We start from the raw sequence: 19,698 nt of genomic DNA, 5'->3' as shown, positions 1-19,698 counted from the left end.
TTTGAACATAAATCTAATTAATTACTTCTCTTCTTGTCATAGTGAACATTTAGTGTTAGGTGCCCTAAGACAGAATTGCTGGGAGGGTTGGACAGTAGAGAAAGCTAATAGTCAGAAGATCAAGTGTAGCGTGAATTTATGGAGGTGAACTGTAGCACTTAACAGTGCCTAGCCCCAAAATGTGAAATATTCTGAGCTTCTGGTGACACTTCACTAATGGCAGACATATGAAGGAAGTCTGGTCTAATTGTAGAGCCAGCTTTGAGCCTGTAAGAGTAATAAAGAGACAGTGATATAAGATATGGTGAGAGTGGAAGGAGAACATATAGATGAGTTAATCGGAAGGTGAGAACACACATGTACATCATAGTAAAGCACTCCAAATTTATAGCAAGAAATGGCACTACCCCATTTTTAAATTTTACCAGTGTATTAGTAAGACTTCTCCAGAGAAACAGAATCAATAGGAGATAAAGATATAGACATATGAGGGGACTAACTTTAAGAATTGGTTCATGTAACTATGGAGGCCAAGAAGTTCCATGAAAGACTGTCTGGAATCTGGAGAACCAAGAAAGCTAATGGTGGCATTCAGTCTGAAAACCAGGAGGTAGGTACTGTAACTTTCAGCAGGAGGTGAAAGCCTGAGAGCCTGTGGGACTGCGGGTATAACTCCTGGAGGCTGAAGGCCCAAGAGCCTGAAGTCCTAATGTATGACGGCAAGAAAAGATGATGTTCCCTCAATTAGAGAAAAAAAAAATTCCCTTCCCCTTGTTCTGTTTTATTTGGGCCTTCAATGGATTGAACACCTGCCATTGGTTAGGGTAGATCTTTACTAGGTCTACAGACTCCAACATTACTCTCTTTTAAAAATGCCCTCACAGATACACCTAGAAATCATGTTTTAGCAGCTACCTGGGTATCCTTTAACCCACTCCAATGACCCCTATAATGACCCCTAATTATATAGTTATAGCTAACTAGTAACTAATTAGTAACTAGTTAGTTACTCCTGTCTTCTTTTAGGGGGATGACCAGTATTCTAAGTAGGATAATTGCACAGTGGGTAAGACAAAAAGACAAAGCAAAAAGCTTCAATTGTATTCACTCGAGTTGAGAACACTGTGTTCAGCAGGATGTGATGGCACATGCCTGTAATCCCAACAGCTTGGGAGGCTGAGGTAGAGGATCACAAGTTCAAGAGCAGCCTCAGCAACTTAGCAAGGCCCTAAGCAACTCAGTGAGACCTTGTCTCTAAATAAAATAGGGCTGGGGCTGGGGACATGGCTCAGTGATCAAGTGCCCTTGAGTTCAATCCCTGGTACTCACCCACCAAAAAAAAAAAAAAAAAAAAAACACTGTGTTCAACTCAGTTCAGTAAATACTTAATAGGTGTCTGCATTGTGTCTGGTGCTATGCTTGGTCTTCCAGAGATAAAGAAGAATGCAATAAGATACTGGATTTGGAATTTATAGTCTAGCTAGGGAGAGAAATATTTAAACAAATAAATAAATTCAATGTGATGCAAGTAATATAAGAATCATGGAAGTAAAACAGATGAAGGAATGAGTCATTCTGCCTAGGAGGAAAAGCAAAAAGGAAATGCCTCTTGAGCCAGGTTTCGATGGATGACAAAATGTGAAGGAACTTCCTGGCAGATGGACCAGCATATGTAAAAACACCAAGACAGCAAGCAGCTGGTTGCATGAAGCAAGTTAGGTGTACATTTTGAAACAGCTACACAGAGATGGATAAGGACTGAGGCGTGACCAGAGTGGGAATTATATGCCCAAGAACTTGTTTGACTTTTATCTTGTAGGCAATATGCAAGATGGAAGGAGATAAAACTAGGAACAAATAGAGTCAGATTTCCATTTTAGAATCTGAGCCCATGACATGGCCCAAGAGTTTTAAGAGACACATAGAGCCAAATATGAGCCTCTGATTCAAGGAGACTTCTTTAAGTTCCCTCCTTATTAATTGTGTTCATCAAAGAAGAGAGTTCCCTACTTTCTATAAAATAAAGAAAAGTGTACTTAGCAACTTATCTCAAGACCACATTTTAGATATCAAAGCATTCTGAAGATTTGGATTTGTCAGTAAAGAAGATAAATGGTGGCTGCGGAGCCTGCGGAGGCTGCTTCTTGGACCCTGCTAATATCAGAGCAAACACGAAACACCAAGAAGCCGAATTCCAGCTCCCGGATCTGAGCCCGCGGGGACTGCTTCTTGGAGCTTACACTTATAGGAGCTTACACCGAGCACAGAGCGGCCGAGTTCCGGCTCCCGGAACCGTCCCGGAACCGCCCTGGCTCAGGGCTGCGGAGCCCGCGGAGGCTGCTTCTTGGACCCTGCTACTATCAGAGCATACACCAAACACTAAGCGGCCGAATTCCGGCTCCCGGAACTGAGCCCGCGGGGGCTGCTTCTTGGAGCTTACACTTATAGGAGCTTACACCGAGCACGGAGCGGCCGAGTTCCGGCTCCCGGAACTTCCCTGGACCGGGGCTAGGAGCCCGCGGAAACTGCGTCTCGGTCCGGGTCCTGCTGAGGGCAGGTCAGGACTCACCCATTGCTTGGGTTGCCTGGCAAGGGGAACGAAATGCTGCCATTCGCATAGGATACCAACATGGCAGAGATCTGATGTCAGCAGAAAGCGGTGGAGGAGAGATCTTCATCAATACCAGCGGTGACATAAGCAGTTGGTCTTCTGGTAAGGGGGGTGAGGCTCAGTCACCCGAGTCTCCTCAATTTGTCCTCGAGCCGGAGGGAAGGAGCCGGGCCGCCGCCAGCCCCCGGAGCAGGCCCAGCGGCTCGCCAGCGTGGTGACCGCGTGACCCCAATTGGAGAGGGGGCGGAGCGGAGCCGCCACCCACACCCGCCAGGTGGGCAGACCCACGACCCAGTAGTACATGGGCGTGGTAGGAGGGGCAGGGCAGAGCCGCCCTTCGCGCTTGCAAGGTAAACAGACCTGTGACAGCCTGGCGGGTCAGGCCCAGTGGCCTGCCAGTGTGGTACACACGTCACCCCAACTCGAGTAGGGGCAGAGCAGATCCTTATCCCACGCCCGGATCAGGCCCTGCCGGTGTGGTGGTCACGTGACCCCAATTGGAGTGGGGGTGGAGCGGAACCGCCACCCGTGCCCGCAGGGTGAGCAGACCAGTGATCAACCTGCAGATCAGGCCCAGGGGTCCGCAGGCGTGGTAGGAGGGGCAGGGCAGATCCGCCGCCCGCGCCTTCAAGGTAGGCAGACCTACAACAGACCGGCGGATCAGGCCCAGGAGCCTGCCGGCAGGGTACAAACACCACCCTAATTGGAGTAGTGACAGAGCAGAGTCGCCTCCCTTGCCAGGAACAGACCCAGCATCCTGCAGGCGGGGTAGTCACGACACCCCAATTGGAGTAGGGGCAAAGCAGAGCCTCCACTTGTGCCCGAAAGGTGGGCAGATCTGCGACCGACCAGCAGGACAGGCCCAGTGGCCTGCTGGTACGACAGACACGTCACCCCAATTGGAGTAGGGGCAGAACAGAGCCGCCACCAGCTCCCAGAACAGGCCCAGTGACCTGCCGGCGTGGTAGCCACGACACCCCAATTGGAATAAGGAGAGAGCAGAGCCGCCGCCCGCACCTGCAGGAAAGATACGCAAGCAGTATGAAAAGACAAGGAAAGAAAGGACCACAAGCAATGCAGGTCAACGCAACTTTAGAAGAGGTAACAGCTGCAGCAGATGGAATGTCAGATAAAGAATTCAGGATATACATGCTTCAGATGATCTGGAGTATCAAGGAAGACATTAAACAGCAAAATCAGACAATGAAAGATCACTTCGACAACGAATTACGCAAACAAATCCAGGAAGCAAAGGATCAACTATACAGGGAGATAGAGGTTATAAAAAACAAGCAATCAGAAATCCTAGAAATGCAGGAAGCAATAAACCAACTTAAAAACTCAATGGAGAATACTACCAACAGAGTAGAACACTTAGAAGATAGAACATCAGACAATGAAGACAAAGTATTTCAACTGGAAAAGAACATAGACAGCTCAGCAAGACTGTTAAGAAACCATGAGCAGAACATCCAAGAAATATGGGATAACATTAAGAGACCAAACTTAAGAGTCATTGGGATACAGGAAGGTACAGAGCTCCAAACCAAAGGAATGAGCAGTCTATTCCATGAAATAATACAAGAAAACTTCCCAGACTTGAAGAATGAGACAGAATCCCAAATCCTAGAAGCCTACAGGACGCCGAATGTGCAAAATCATAAGAGATCCACACCTAGACACATTATAATGAAGATGCCCAACATACAGAATAAGGAGAGAATTTTAAAAGCTACAAGAGAAAGGAAGCAGATTACATTTAGGGGCAAGCCAATCAGGATAACAGCTGATCTTTCAACACAGACTCTGAAAGCTAGAAGATCCTGGAATAACATATTTCAAACACTGAAAGATAATGGGTTCCAACCAAGAATTGTGTATCCAGCGAAATTAAGCTTCAGGATGGAGAATGAAATTAAAACCTTCCACGATAAACAAAAGTTTAAAGAATTCGCAGCTAGAAAACCATCTCTTCAAAACATCCTAGCCAAAGTATTACAGGAAGAGGAAATGGAAAATAACAATGAAAACCAACAGTGGGAGGTAGGACAGTAAAGGGGGGGGGGAAACAATCAAAGAGGAAAACAAACAATGTTTAGTAACAGAAATAAACAAATATGGCTGGAAGAACAACCCATATCTCAATAATAACCCTAAATGTTAATGGCTTAAACTCACCAATCAAGAGACACAGGCTAGTAGAATGGATCACAAAACAAGACCCAACAATATGCTGCCTACAGGAGACGCATTTGATAGGAAAAGACATACATAGGCTGAAGGTGAAAGGTTGGGAAAAATCATATCACTCATATGGACTTCGGAAACAAGCAGGCGTGTCCATACTCATATCAAATAAAATAGATTTCAAGCCAAAGTTAATCAAAAGAGATAAAGAGGGACACTACATACTGCTTAAGGGAACCATACACCAACAAGACATAACAATCATAAATATTTATGCCCCAAACAATGGTGCAGCTATGTTCGTCAAACAAACTCTTCTCAAGTTCAAGAGTCTAATAGACCACCACACCATAATCATGGGAGACTTCAACACACCTCTCTCGCCACTGGACAGATCTTCCAAACAAAAGTTGAATAAGGAAACTATAGAACTCAATAACACTATTAATAACCTAGACCTAATTGACATATATAGAGTATACCACCCAACATCAAGCAGTTACACTTTTTTCTCAGCAGCACATGGATCCTTCTCAAAAATAGATCATATATTATGTCACAGGGCAACTCTTAGACAATATAAAGGAGTAGAGATATTACCATGCATCTTATCTGATCATAATGGAATGAAACTGAAAATCAACGATAAAAGAAGGAAGGAAAAAGCATACATCAATTGGAGAATGAACAATAGGTTACTGAATGATCAATGGGTTATAGAAGACATCAAGGAGGAAATTAAAAAATTCTTAGAGATAAATGAAAACACAGACACAACATATCGGAATCTATGGGACACATTGAAAGCAGTTCTAAGAGGAAAATTCATTGCTTGGAGTTCATTCCTTAAAAAAAGAAAAAACCAACAAATAAATGATCTCATACTTCATCTCAAAATCCTTGAAAAAGAAGAGCAAAACAACAGCAAAAGAAGTAGAAGGCAAGAAATAATTAAAATCAGAGCTGAAATTAATGAAATCGAAACAAAAGAAACAATTGAAAAAATTGACAAAACTAAAAGTTGGTTCTTTGAAAAAATAAACAAAATCGACAGACCCTTAGCGATGCTAGTGAAGAGAAGAAGAGAGAGAACTCAAATTACTAGCATACGGGATGAAAAAGGCAATATCACAACAGACACTTCAGAAATACAGAAGATAATCAAAAACTATTTTGAATCCTTATACTCCAATAAATTAGAAGATAGTGAAGGCATAGATAAATTTCTTAAGTCATATGATCTGCCCAGATTGAGTCAGGAGGATATAGAAAACCTAAACAGACCAATATCAATTGAGGAGATAGAAGAAACCATCAAAAGACTACCAACTAAGAAAAGCCCAGGTCCCGATGGGTATACAGCAGAATTTTACAAAACCTTTAAAGAAGAACTAATACCAATACTTTTCAAGCTACTTCAGGAAATAGAAAAGGAGGGAGAACTTCCAAATTCATTCTATGAGGCCAACATCACCCTGATACCTAAACCAGACAAAGACACTTCAAAGAAAGAAAACTACAGACCAATATCTCTAATGAACCTAGATGCAAAAATCCTCAATAAAATTCTGGCGAATCGGATACAAAAACATATAAAAAAAATTGTACACCATGATCAAGTAGGATTCATCCCTGGGATGCAAGGCTGGTTCAATATACGGAAATCAATAAATGTTATTCACCACATCAATAGACTTAAAAATAAGAACCATATGATCATCTCGATAGATGCGGAAAAAGCATTTGACAAAGTACAGCATCCCTTTATGTTCAAAACTCTAGAAAAACTAGGGATAACAGGAACATACCTCAATATTGTAAAAGCAATCTATGCTAAGCCTCAGGCTAGCATCATTCTGAATGGAGAAAAACTGAAGGCATTCCCTCTAAAATCTGGAACAAGACAGGGATGCCCTCTCTCTCCACTTCTCTTCAACATAGTTCTCGAAACACTGGCCAGAGCAATTAGACAGACGAAAGAAATTAAAGGCATAAAAATAGGAAAAGAAGAAATTAAATTATCACTATTTGCAGATGATATGATTCTATATCTAGCAGACCCAAAAGGCTCTACAAAGAAACTATTAGAGCTAATAAATGAATTCAGCAAAGTGGCAGGATTTAAAATCAACACGCATAAATCAAAGGCATTCCTGTATATCAGCGACAAATCCTCTGAAATGGAAATGAGGACAACCACTCCATTCAAAATATCTTCAAAAAAAATAAAATACTTGGGAATCAACCTAACAAAAGAGGTGAAAGACTTATACAATGAAAACTACAGAACCCTAAAGAGAGAAATAGAAGAAGATCTTAGAAGATGGAAAAATATACCCTGTTCATGGATAGGCAGAACTAACATCATCAAAATGGCGATATTACCAAAAGTTCTCTATAGGTTTAATGCAATGCCAATCAAAATCCCAATGGCATTTCTTGTAGAAATAGAGAAAGCAATCATGAAATTCATATGGAAAAATAAAAGACCCAGAATAGCAAAAACAATGCTAAGCAAGAAGTGTGAATCAGGCGGTATAGCGATACCAGACTTCAAACTATACTACAGAGCAATAGTAACAAAAACAGCATGGTACTGGTACCAAAACAGGCGTGTGGACCAATGGTACAGAATAGAGGACACAGAAACCAATCCACAAAACTACAACTATCTTATATTTGATAAAGGGGCTAAAAGCATGCAATGGAGGAAGGATAGCATCTTCAACAAATGGTGCTGGGAAAACTGGAAATCCATATGCAACAAAATGAAACTGAATCCCTTTCTCTCGCCATGCACAAAAGTGAATTCAAAATGGATCAAGGAACTTGATATCAAATCAGAGACGCGCCGTCTGATAGAAGAAAAAGTTGGCTACGATCTACAGTCGGTGGGGTCGGGCTCCAAATTCCTCAATAGGACACCCATAGCACAAAAGTTAATAACTAGAATCAACAAATGGGACTTACTCAAACTAAGAAGTTTTTTCTCAGCAAAAGAAACAATAAGAGAGGTAAATAGGGAGCCTACATCCTGGGAACAAATCTTTACTCCTCACACTTCAGATAGAGCCCTAATATCCAGAGTATACAAAGAACTCAAAAAATTAGACAATAAGAGAACAAACAACCCAATCAACAAATGGGCCAAGGACCTGAACAGACACTTCACAGAGGAGGACATACAGTCAATCAACAAGTACATGAAAAAATGCTCAACATCTCTAGCTGTCAGAGAAATGCAAATCAAAACCACCCTAAGATACCATCTCACTCCAGTAAGATTGGCAGCCATTAGGAAGTCAAACAACAACAAGTGCTGGCGAGGATGTGGGGAAAAGGGTACACTTGTACATTGCTGGTGGGACTGCAGATTGGTGCAGCCAATTTGGAAAGCAGTATGGAGATTTCTTGGAAAGCTGGGAATGGAGCCACCATTTGACCCAGCTATTCCCCTTCTTGGTCTATTCCCTAAAGACCTAAAAAGAGCATGCTACAGGGACACTGCTACATCGATGTTCATAGCAGCACAGTTCACAATAGCAAGACTGTGGAACCAACCTAGATGCCCTTCAATAGACGAATGGATGAAAAAAATGTGGCATTTATACACAATGGAGTATTACTCTGCATTAAAAAATGACAAAATCATAGAATTTACAGGGAAATGGATGGCATTAGAGCAGATTATGCTAAGTGAAGCTAGCCAATCCCTAAAAATAAATGCCAAATGTCTTCTTTGATATAAGGAAAGTAACTAAGAACAGAGTAGGGACGAAGAACAGGAGAAGAAGATTAACATTTAACAGGGATGAGAGGTGGGAGGGAAAGGGAGAGAGAAGGTAAATTGCACGGTAATGGAAGGAGACCCTCAGGGTTATACAGTGGAGGGGGTAGAGAGAGAGGAGTGGAGGGGAGGGGAGAGGTGGGGAGGGGGGAGGGTGGATGATGGGAAAGGCAGCGGAGCACAACAGACACTAGTATGGCAATTTGTAAACCAATGGATGTGTAACTGATGTGAATCTGCAATCTGTGTATGGGGTGAAGGTGGGAGTTCATAACCCACTAGAATCAAAGTGTGGAATATGATATGTCAAGAAATTTGTAATGTTTTGAACAACCCACAATAAAAAATTAAAAAAAAAAAAAAAAAAAAAAAAAGAAGATAAATGGTTATCTTATAGGCATAAAGTGATAACACTTAGAAGCATCATTCATGTTCAGTAATACCTGGCACATGGTGGACACTAAATATTCATTAAATGAATGAATAAATTAATAACTATAATTACTCAAGTCTTTTTTATTTTATTTACAAATAACTCTTAGTAATTTAAAAACCTTTAATAGAAAATAGAATTAGCTTAAAATACTTAAAAGTAATCAAACTGAGTTTATTTAAATTTTTTTCTATAAATCAGACTTTTATTTAGTCAGACTGCCCTTTACCCCAATTAATCCAAATCAGTGGGCTTTTACTGTAATTGAAAGTTGTGCATACTTGCCATTTCCACTGACCCTCTAAGAGCCTATAATGACAATTGGAAATTTTCCAAGGTGCTGGTACCTTTAGTTTCTCCTTTACTTTTTTTTTTTTTAACATACAATAGAAGTTCACATTGTCAAGTTCAAATCTTCTCTGAAAATATCCCCTCATATCTTTGACATCTACTTTAGGAGTTTTGCTGCTTCTTAACACTAGCTTTACTTAACAAATCTTTTAATAGAAATTAAGTAAACTCTTCCTACTCACCATCTTTATTAATTTCAACCACCAGCCACAGAGCTAAACCCTGACTCAGCCTTAGCCTCCTTCTCTTGTCACTAGTTCTGAAGTTTTGTTCAAAATACTACTGAAAAAACTCTCAAATCTGCTGTTTCAACTCTAATTCCTGCCACTCCCTAACCTCAAGCTCACTGTCACTTGCCTTTATTGATCTAGTGGATCCTTCCCAAAGGCTTCCCACCTCCAACATGTCTTTCTTATCTATCCAGAACCACCGTCCACAAGCAGTATTTTTTCTCAAATGCAAAGCTGATTACATAACTTAACTTAGTCACTTTAAAATCCTTCTGTGGCTCTCCACTATTCACCAACCCAAATCCAAACTCTTTAGCATGGCCCAAATGATCCTTTACCATATGGTCCCCAAACCCTTTTCACTATTTTCATACCTCTATACTTCTGCACATATTTGCGGCTCTGCCTGAGTCTCTTCCGAGCCTGGACTCCTGCAACCAGCAAACTCTTGATTATCCTTCAAAGAAGAGCTCAAGGGGAAAAGATATGTCATATAGTGGTTAAGAACATCTACTTCAATGTGCTTGAACCTGTAGGAATCCAGCACAGCTTTCTGCTACCTCCTGGCTCCGGGACCTGGGGCCTCAGTGCCCTTCGTAAAAGGAGGGACATTTTACAAAGCATTTTTGTGAGGATTAAATGAGATAAAATCTTTAAGGTGCTCAGGACAGTGCCTGTAACTTAATAGCTACAGTTAATAGTGACTATTGTTTTTAAATACCACCTATTCTGAGGTTCTCTTCCATCTGGTTACTTAAGCTATAATTGATTAATTTTTTTCCTGTGCTCACCAAATGTTCTGTCTACACCTCTATAGAACTTGTCTTTTTATCTGATGTTTATTTCTTTAAATATAATCATAGTTAACCATGTATTCAGTACTCTCTGTGTGTCATCTTTGTAAGTTCTTTACACACATTATGTAATTTAACTTAGGAAACTCGATGAAGGAGGTGTGACTATGTTAGTGATGAGGACACTGAAGTCAAAGAGGAGAAGCAACTCATCCAATTTTACTCTTTCAGGTAGTAACAGAACCAGGATTTCAAACCAGGTAGCCTTGCTCAGAACACAGATCCTTAACTGCTATACTCTACACTGGAATAAGTTCTCGGTGGATGGAGACTGTCTACCTCCAATCCCCATGTCATTGGTATATGCACAATTCCTACAGGCCAGGAGGTCTGTTATGCACCTTAAAAGAGGTTCCTGGAAGCCAAAGCCCCAGGCAGCCACTGCACCCAAAACACACTGACAACCCAGGAACAGACGTGACATTCCTTTTGTTCTCCTGGTATAAAATTACTCAGGATTGCTGTGTTGTTTAAAATTTGATGAGCCTGAGTAAAATTTGTATCTGTGTTGTGAGCATCACTCAATAAATCTCTATTTGAAGACACAATGCCTTGCTCCTCGCCTGAGCTCTTGCTGGGTCTGAGGTCGCATCATCAGCATGTACATGTTCAGAGCACTTCATGAACTATATGATGTCGGCAGGTCATCAATAAAAACTGAAAGAGCAAAAAGCCCCATAATTAGCTCCTAAGGTAACTTTGAATGTAACATTTTCACCTCAGATTCAACACCATTAAACAAAATGACTGGGGTTTATTCACTAATGCAGCCTGAGAACCATTCTACTGTAGTTAAACTTTGCCAAATTGAGGGACGCTCAAATAGCGATATGTTGTGATTCATTGAATCAAAGGCCAGAGACAAATCAATAGAGATAGTTGCTGCATAAAAAAATGATAATGAACAAATGTAACAATATCACCAAGGTTACCTTGAGAAGAGCAAAGAAGTGGTTTAAAACCATCACTAAAAATAGGGTCAATATATCAACCTGAAGTTGAAAGCTCATTAAGTTTTTAGCAGATTTAGGAAAACTAAAATAAAGCAAATAAGTAATCACTGGGAGAAAATTATTTTTCAAGGTATAATGTAAGGGTCTGGTCTTTTAATATTACAAGCAACCTGAGCTGTGATAAATCCACTAGCAACTGATCCAGGAGGGCTTAATATGATTATCATGAAAGCAGATTATAAGGAAGAACAGCATTTTAGCACACCAAATCAGTGAGTTGATATATATTTACTTGAAAATTTTTGAAGTGACATATTAGTCAAATGACAGATAAAGGAATAAAGGATGTGAATTAGTCTAATTCTTCTCTTATTTTAACTGTATTTGATTATTTACCTTTGAACAAACCCAATCCCTGCAAGAGCTTATAATGCTTATTTGAATTACCCGAGTGGCTCTTTGGATAATTTGTTAGCATAAAGAATGCAATAGAAAGTTATCAATAGACAACTCTTGCTGCTTATTCAGATAAAAAGAATTATACTGATGTACTCTTAAATTGGTGCTTTTTTTCTTTACCTTTTTATTGGTGCCTTATAATTATACACATAGTAAACTGGTGCTTTAGATAGTAGGCAATATAATCATCATATTTTTTCCAATGATAAAAATCTAAAATCATAAAGCTAGAAGCTTCCTTAAGATTATTTAGTCCAGCTCACCATCAGTCACTGCTTTGATAATAACCTTTCCTCAATGTAGTAATGGATTTAAATACCTGCTTACTGGCTTTTGTATTAGTGTTCCACAAATGAGTTTCTGTGAGTGTTTTTTAAATATTATTTCAACAGTAACAACGCTGAAAATTTTGATTCAATAGTTGAACATTTTTCTAAATGACAAAATCACTGTATGAAAATAAATCATAAACCAAATAAACTTCTGTTTTTAAAAAAAGTAAAAATTGAATTTAAGATTGTTCAGAAATCTGATTGTTAAACTTTTAGGAAAAGGCCACAGACAGATTAATTTACATCATCTCAAATGTGAAATCATTCTTTTTATATAGGATAACTAGCCTCAATAATTTGCTTTATGTTTTAGCAGCATAGGATAAAAAGATCCTATCTAATAAAATATTTTATTTAAAGCTTTGATTGTGCAATACTAAAGTGATATATGCTATAGTTTTTAGAAATTGCTATTTTATTTAATATACATGAAAACATGAACTTTTCAAGTTTCTCCTTGGAAACTCAGTTTGGTGTCCACCATGGTATAGTTTTAGGGAATTCACATTGCTAACTATCCATAAACAGGGGAAAAAAAAGAGAAAGAGAGCTTTAAAACAAGAATAGACATGTTTGTCTAAAGAGTCAAAAGAAAAGCTTTATAAATGTTTTGAACTGGATGATCCAAGTAATGGCTAGAGCACAATGGAGCAAATCTGGTTTAGGCACAGTTTCTATTTACCATCAGAGAACATAGGTCTTTTCTGTTGCTACACCATCTGAGGCCACCTTCACCTTTTTGAATTATTGTTTTTAGTAGAGAGCACAATTTAGAAGGAGAACCCTTTCATTAGGATCATTTTAAACTCCAAAATTCAAACAGGGTGCAAGGAGAGAAAGAGAAATTGATGATTTTCTTGCACTGTAGAAAACAAAGACAATGCTCATCTAGCACCCTGTCCTGAGAAAGAATATCTGAACACAGTTTAATTAATTTACTGATCTGTTCCTCTGAAATTAATACTTTTTAAATAAAGAAGTCCCTAATCCGTATTGAGCTAGATGGTTAAAATTACTTGAGGGCAGTGATTCTTAATCATTTGAATGACACAGACCTCTTGGAACATCTAATAAAAGCCTCAAATCCATTCTTCTAAACATAACCATAAAAAATACAAAGCTTTGCACATTATTTCAGAGGTTGAGAACCAACCCAGGTAAAATCCATGTGCTGATCCTTGCTCTATGGTAAGTCAACAAACTTTGAAAACTTTCTTTCCAAAATTATCATACCATTTTAACTGCCTTGGTACTTGAATGAACTTTTAAATATGTTGGTTCTCATCAATACAATTTTCATTCTACTTTATTTGCCAAACATGTAAGGAAATGATGACATCAGGTGCTTTGGTCAAGGATTCTTCTATGATGATACATAAATATTGTTCTACCAATGTGACCTTTCTTTATATATCTGCCCAGGAACTGTAAATGTATTGGCTCACTTAAATATCGAGAATTAAGGGCATAAGTCAAATTTGGTTATATTTCACCTAATATGCTTATAGGCTTGAAGAAACTGACATAAACTGGCCACCTAACTAGATTAATTTGGCCAGGCATAACATGGTTTTGTTACCAAGTGGTACAAGCTCTCACCTGGGAAAGAAGGGGCTGAGCCATAACACTCTCTGCTCCAGATATATTCAGAGTCAAATTTGTAGGAAAAATAGTTCTTATTCAAAGGCAGGCTTTGAAGGAAAATGGAAGAAACTTCAGTGTTTGAAAAATTCCTTCTATGAAATCCCTGAAACTAAGCAGAACTTTTAAAGCAGAGGAAGAAGGGGAATAGAACAAAAGCCAAGTGATGTATGTATGTAGATTTACCTGGTCTGTGTCAAGCCTGAGGTCATCGGCTTTCCTCCCAGCTTCTTTGGAACCTATCACCTATAGGGGTGGTCTGGGCTTGCAGTCCTTTAGCATCCTTCTGAGTCATCATGGCCCAAAGGATGTCAATGATTTTTACTTCTTCCAAGTATCCTTATTATGTCAAAAGAAGCTAGGCAAATTAGCCACAATAGTGGTTTTATCCAGATCAGAAAGGTTTGAGTATGTGCTATACTTTCTAATGTGGATTCAAACACCCAGAGGAGGAAAAGGACAACCAAAGGACACCAATGTGCAATTAATCGCTATTCGTCACAGGATGGAATGGAAGGCAGTATGTGCTATACTTTCTATATCTTTCATATCACTCCTATCTGTCTGAATGTTAGAGAACCACAAAGAGAATCCACCAGAATCTCTAAACTGGGAATTATTGAGGCCATCATGCTGACATTCACTTCACTCCTACATGGTTGTGTTAATTCAAACAACCTATTAAGTGTTTTGTTACCAGGAATTGTACTTAGGAATGAGTCAATACCAACAATAAAATTGGATCAGTGCCTACTCATTGTGAGCACTTTGTAGAATGTTAATTATGATTATCAATATTAATGTTTTTATGGTTATACAAAATTGTTGTACCATTTAAATAGGTCCTAAAACTCCTGCACTCAAAGAGGTTTGGTCTTGTGAGGTATTTAAAATAGAATGTGTTAAGATTTTGTTGGAAGTATGCATAAGTGCCATAGAAACCAACAGGTTGGCTATGGATGTCCTAGTGAGTCAGGAAAAGTTTCAGAGGAAAGAAAGAATAGTGGTTAGATAAGCAAGTTAGGAAAGAGGTAAGGCCTACCAGGTAGGCAATTGTATAAGCAAAGCATGATAGGTCATGTATTTGGGTGACTGAATATTCTAGCATGGTTGGACCAAAGATGACACATAGAAGTTTTTAATGAAGATTAAACTAGAAAAAAACATGAAGAGGCAGATTATGTTGGGTTGTTAGATGCTAAGAAATTTAAATGTTTTTATGAGTGCCATAGAGAGTTATTTTAAAAACTTTTGCACAGCAGAGTTGTCCACTATTAATGCTATAATTTTGATTCATTCACTATATTTTGGGGTTTTTTTTTCCTCATGTGAAAAACATGAAAGAGTCAATGGTTGTTCAGCTTTTTTCCAGCTCCACTATTTTTTATTTTTCATAATTATTCTACGATTCTTGTTTCAAGAAAGACCAAAATGAATGGCATACTAAATTTGCAGTAGCCAAACATTATTGCAGAGAGACATTTCTGTGGCTTGTGAACATTATTTTAGCCTGTCTCTGATGAAACAAATAATTCACTTTCTGGTCTGTGCTTATACACTTTGTTTTACAGGTATATAAAAAACAAAGATAAGTTTCCAAAAGAACCAGTCCTAGAAGTCTCTGTCAAAATAATGATCAAAATGTATTCACAGGCCCATCTATAATTGCATAAGATATTTTCCTGTTTGTAATTTGAAAAAGCAAGAAAAAAAAATCCACAAATTATTGCTCAGTCATTAACACAGTCAGGTAGCACTTTGGTGGTTTATATTCAATCAGCCGATTAAAATCATCTAGTCAGTTACCTTATGATTTTCCAATTTTGAAGTCAGATCAGTTGCAGATGTAAGTAATTAATACATTTCTAAATTATCAATGGTTTTAGTTTTGTAGAGAGTCTCACAAAAATTCTAATTTTGACTGACAAGAATAAAACTCAACTTTTCTTTCCAAGACTTGAATATTTCAATTGTTTTATTGAATTTAAAAGGTTTCCTTATAAGCTGCACCCATGACTTAAGCAGACATATGAAATTTGATGAAATGGTTATGAATATATTCAGGCTTCCTTCCTCAACATTTTTTCCCATGACCATTTTTCCTACTTGAGAAGTAAAACCAATCAACCAAAACCAGAAAAATCGTTAACAAGTTTCGTAGCAGTAGAAGACAGGCAGAAGATGTGAGTGGGAAACATGACAAGTGCAAAAAAGAAAGTTTGAAAGGAAATAAATGGCAACTGAACAATCCTTCCTTCCCATGTAGCTGTGAGTAAAACTCCTGGCTCTTCCTCAAGGCCTTGCTCTCTGCTTCCAAGCTTATCTGTAACTCCCCACTCTCTACACTGAGAGGACCCACTCCAAGGGTCAAGGCTGCATGGATGCTGTACTCTTAGAACATTTTCTCCCCTTACTCCATCTTTCAACCAAAGTCAAAAGCCTTGAGACCAACCCAAGTCTGTTTAGCTCTATCATCTCCATTTTTCCATTGTTTTTCACATTTTTGCATATCCTTCCACACCATCTTCTCTATCACAATGTTCCTTGTTTTCTTCCCTTGGCTTTCTGCCTACCTTTCCAACCAGGGATGTCCTTGTGGCATCCATGTGTAATCATGAATATGGTGCCATGGAAACCCCAGAAGAAGTTGGCAAAAGACTATTATCATCTTTCTGAAAGACTGTCATCACAACTTGAATCATAATAGAAGAGCTACATTCTAAGTCCCTTTATCTAGTAAATGCCACCAATATTTTCACTCTTTCTCTCTCTTTTTTTTTAATTCCCCAGTATTTTGTCTTTATTTATATTGAGGTATCAATGGCTGAGTCCACCTTGGATATTCAGAGTTGCTGAGTGTCTGAGCTCACATGGCTTTCTGGAACACTTCTCTGTGTTCCAATCTTCTCAAGCAGATGGGCAAAAGGATTTAGGGCCAACCTCATCCCCATTACTGGCCCACATTATATCAGGAGCCTCCTACGCTTATATCCAGATGTTCAAGTTTGCACCCAAGCCTCCACAGACAGTGATGCCAGTAGCTACATCCTCAGCTAGGAGATAAGCAGTGTGGAAATGGGGTGCTCCTCTGCACTAGTCCTTTCCCAAATTAGGTTACTGTTTGGAAATATGTTTAATCTAATGTTTCTTTATCTACTTTGCGTGATTTGTTCTCAAGAAGATAGGAGCGTGCTTAAGTAATGGACTCACCAAAAAGGGATCTCCAGGGAAGCAATGTGGGAGTCTTTTGCCAGCTTCTTCTGGGGTTCCCATGGCACCATATTCAGAATTACATGTGGCTGCCACAAGGACAGAATCTATCATTTAGTAGTTTATGTGAGTCTGTTAATCTAGGAAGCAAGGACATATCCCATAAACCACTAGCTCCCAGCTTAGATCTCTCCTCTCCATACCATTCTTACCTTCTCAAACTTTACCTGGTCATAGGCTTGTACACATGCTTTGTCTCGTCTTGGAGGCAAAAACTTTGTCTTAGGTAGCTTTCTGTCCTCCATCGTCTTTTTCAATAGTTATAGATATATGTCTGTACACACACACACACACACACACACACACACACACACACACATATATATATATATATATATATATATATATATATATATATATATATATCACTAAATGTGTTTAAAATGAATAAATAGAAAATTGAGGACTAGCTGGGCATGATGGCACCCACCTATACTCCCAGCTACTTGGGAGCCTGAGGTAGGAAGATCACAAGTTTGAGGAAAGCTTTAGCAACTTAGCAATACCTTGTCTCCAAATGGAAAATAAAAAGGATAGATATGTATTTCAGTGGTAGAGTATCCCTTAATTTAATCCCTGGTAGAAAAAAAAAGAAAAAGAAAATTGAGGACTAATATAAAAGTCATGGATTTTGTGTTTGAAATATAGATCATCCATGGAAAATATGAGCATCAAGGAAAGAGAAATTCATTATGGTTGAGGTGTATGAGTCTCACATGAATAAGGGACATGGGTCAAGGGAGCAAGTGTGTTAAATTACAATAAACAGAAAACGATGTTTTATCATTGGGCTAAGACTTCAGGTAAGGAGCAGAGTTAATCCTGACTACAAAAAATTTCTAACCTTCCACCCAGATCTAGAATTTTACTGAATTTCCCTTCCTTACTTGCTGTTTCCCTGTTTTTAGTCCATCAATCTGAACTGATACTAAAATATTTAGTAGGAAAGCAGATTCAGAAGCTGGAAGTGTATGGACTTCTCAGACCATGGACAAGCTAGAAGAACTATCCCTTCTCAACCAGTGCTGCTCAAAGGAAATCATAACAGCAACCTAGTGTCAAAATAACAGGATAATAATATATCAGCCAATGAGTCTACATATCAGCGAATGCATCAAGAGCCACAGTTACACAAAACCAAGTAAATCAGAGGCCATATGTATGAAAAACACATCAAAACAAGATCTAATGACCACTCATTAATACTTTTGAAAGAGAAAAATAACTTTTATTCTATCCTGCCTCGATAACAAAATCGGTAGTACGGGACCACATTTATTATCCCTTAAAATAAAAACCGGTGATGAAAGTAATTGCAGATATAGAGTTGAGAGAATCTTCATTATCTATCTTTTCTTTAACTTACTTCTTTGTGATCTGGAATCCCCATTCCTGTTAATGGTGGTGTGAAATGGAAATAGCAAGATCCTATATTTGGAAACTAAAGTTATTTTAGTTTCTTGCCATGGTCTCATCTTCTACCCTCTGCCCTACCATCAAAAGTGCTCACATTCCCTAATTTCAGATCATAATTATCTCCTAATATAAAATGGAGGTTTTAAAAAAGATTACTCTTCTACTTCTTTCTGATCTCTATGTGAAAGCCACACTTGCCTCAACATATCTAAGACATTTTCACTTAAGAGTGAGAAAGAGAAAGAGAGAGAGAAAAAGAAAGAAAGAAAGAAAGAAAGAAAGAAAGAAAGAAAGAAAGAAAGAAAGAAAATCATCAGATAATCCTCAATAGTTTAAAAAAGAAGAAGAGAGGAAGACAAGAATATGTTGGAGTCCTGCATTATATCAAAGATTTCTCCATCTCTTTAATATAGATGAAAGAGCTTTTCAAAACTTGATAGTCTTTTTCAAATTGTCTGTCCTCTGCTAGTAAGTTTCCTACTCTGACCACCAGGAAGTCACCTGTCTTCTGATCCGAGATGAATCCCAGATGAATCTGAATTTGTCAGATAAATTAAAGAACATTCTGTTACATTTTAATTTCAGATAAACAATTAATGCTAATTTAGTATAAGTATATGATTATGCAATATTTGGGACATACTTATATTTTTAAGATCTATTATTTATCTAAACTTCAGATTTAACTGAAGTTTGTGTTTTTATTTGCTAAATCCAGCAACCCTCTTCTAGACAGTCTGGGGATTTTAAAAAGCCTAGCCAAACCATAGCTCAACACTTAGACATGGTAACAAAATTCATGCCAGCTCTAATATCTTTCAGATACCTAAGTCCATGCTCTATTTGGCCACTAATCAAGATCTGGGCTTTCTTGTGATAAATATTGCTCACCATTGCTCATTCCAGGAAAAGCTACTGTCTAAATTGGTCTTTCAAGTCTGCCACACATCACTGGGTGCTACTTTTAATTATCCTTGGCATTAGGGAAATTCTGAGACAGGTTCCACTGCAGAGCTATAGGAGATCATGGTTCCTACTCACAGGAACTGAGATCACAGCATAGAAAAAAAAAGCAAACTCAATGCCATTCTAGGCAAGTCTTGGGCTTCCAATTACCTAGTTTTTTATCCCAGAATCAGGGAATGCTGCATTCCACCCCAGAGATGGAAACTTT

This window comes from Marmota monax, unplaced genomic scaffold (genome assembly GCF_021218885.2).
Source record: "Marmota monax isolate L192 unplaced genomic scaffold, Marmota_monax_Labrador192_F-V1.1 WCK01_AAM20220418_F8-fsc00012, whole genome shotgun sequence".
NCBI classification, from domain to species: domain Eukaryota; kingdom Metazoa; phylum Chordata; class Mammalia; order Rodentia; family Sciuridae; genus Marmota; species Marmota monax.
This window is presented reverse-complemented; position numbering follows the sequence as displayed.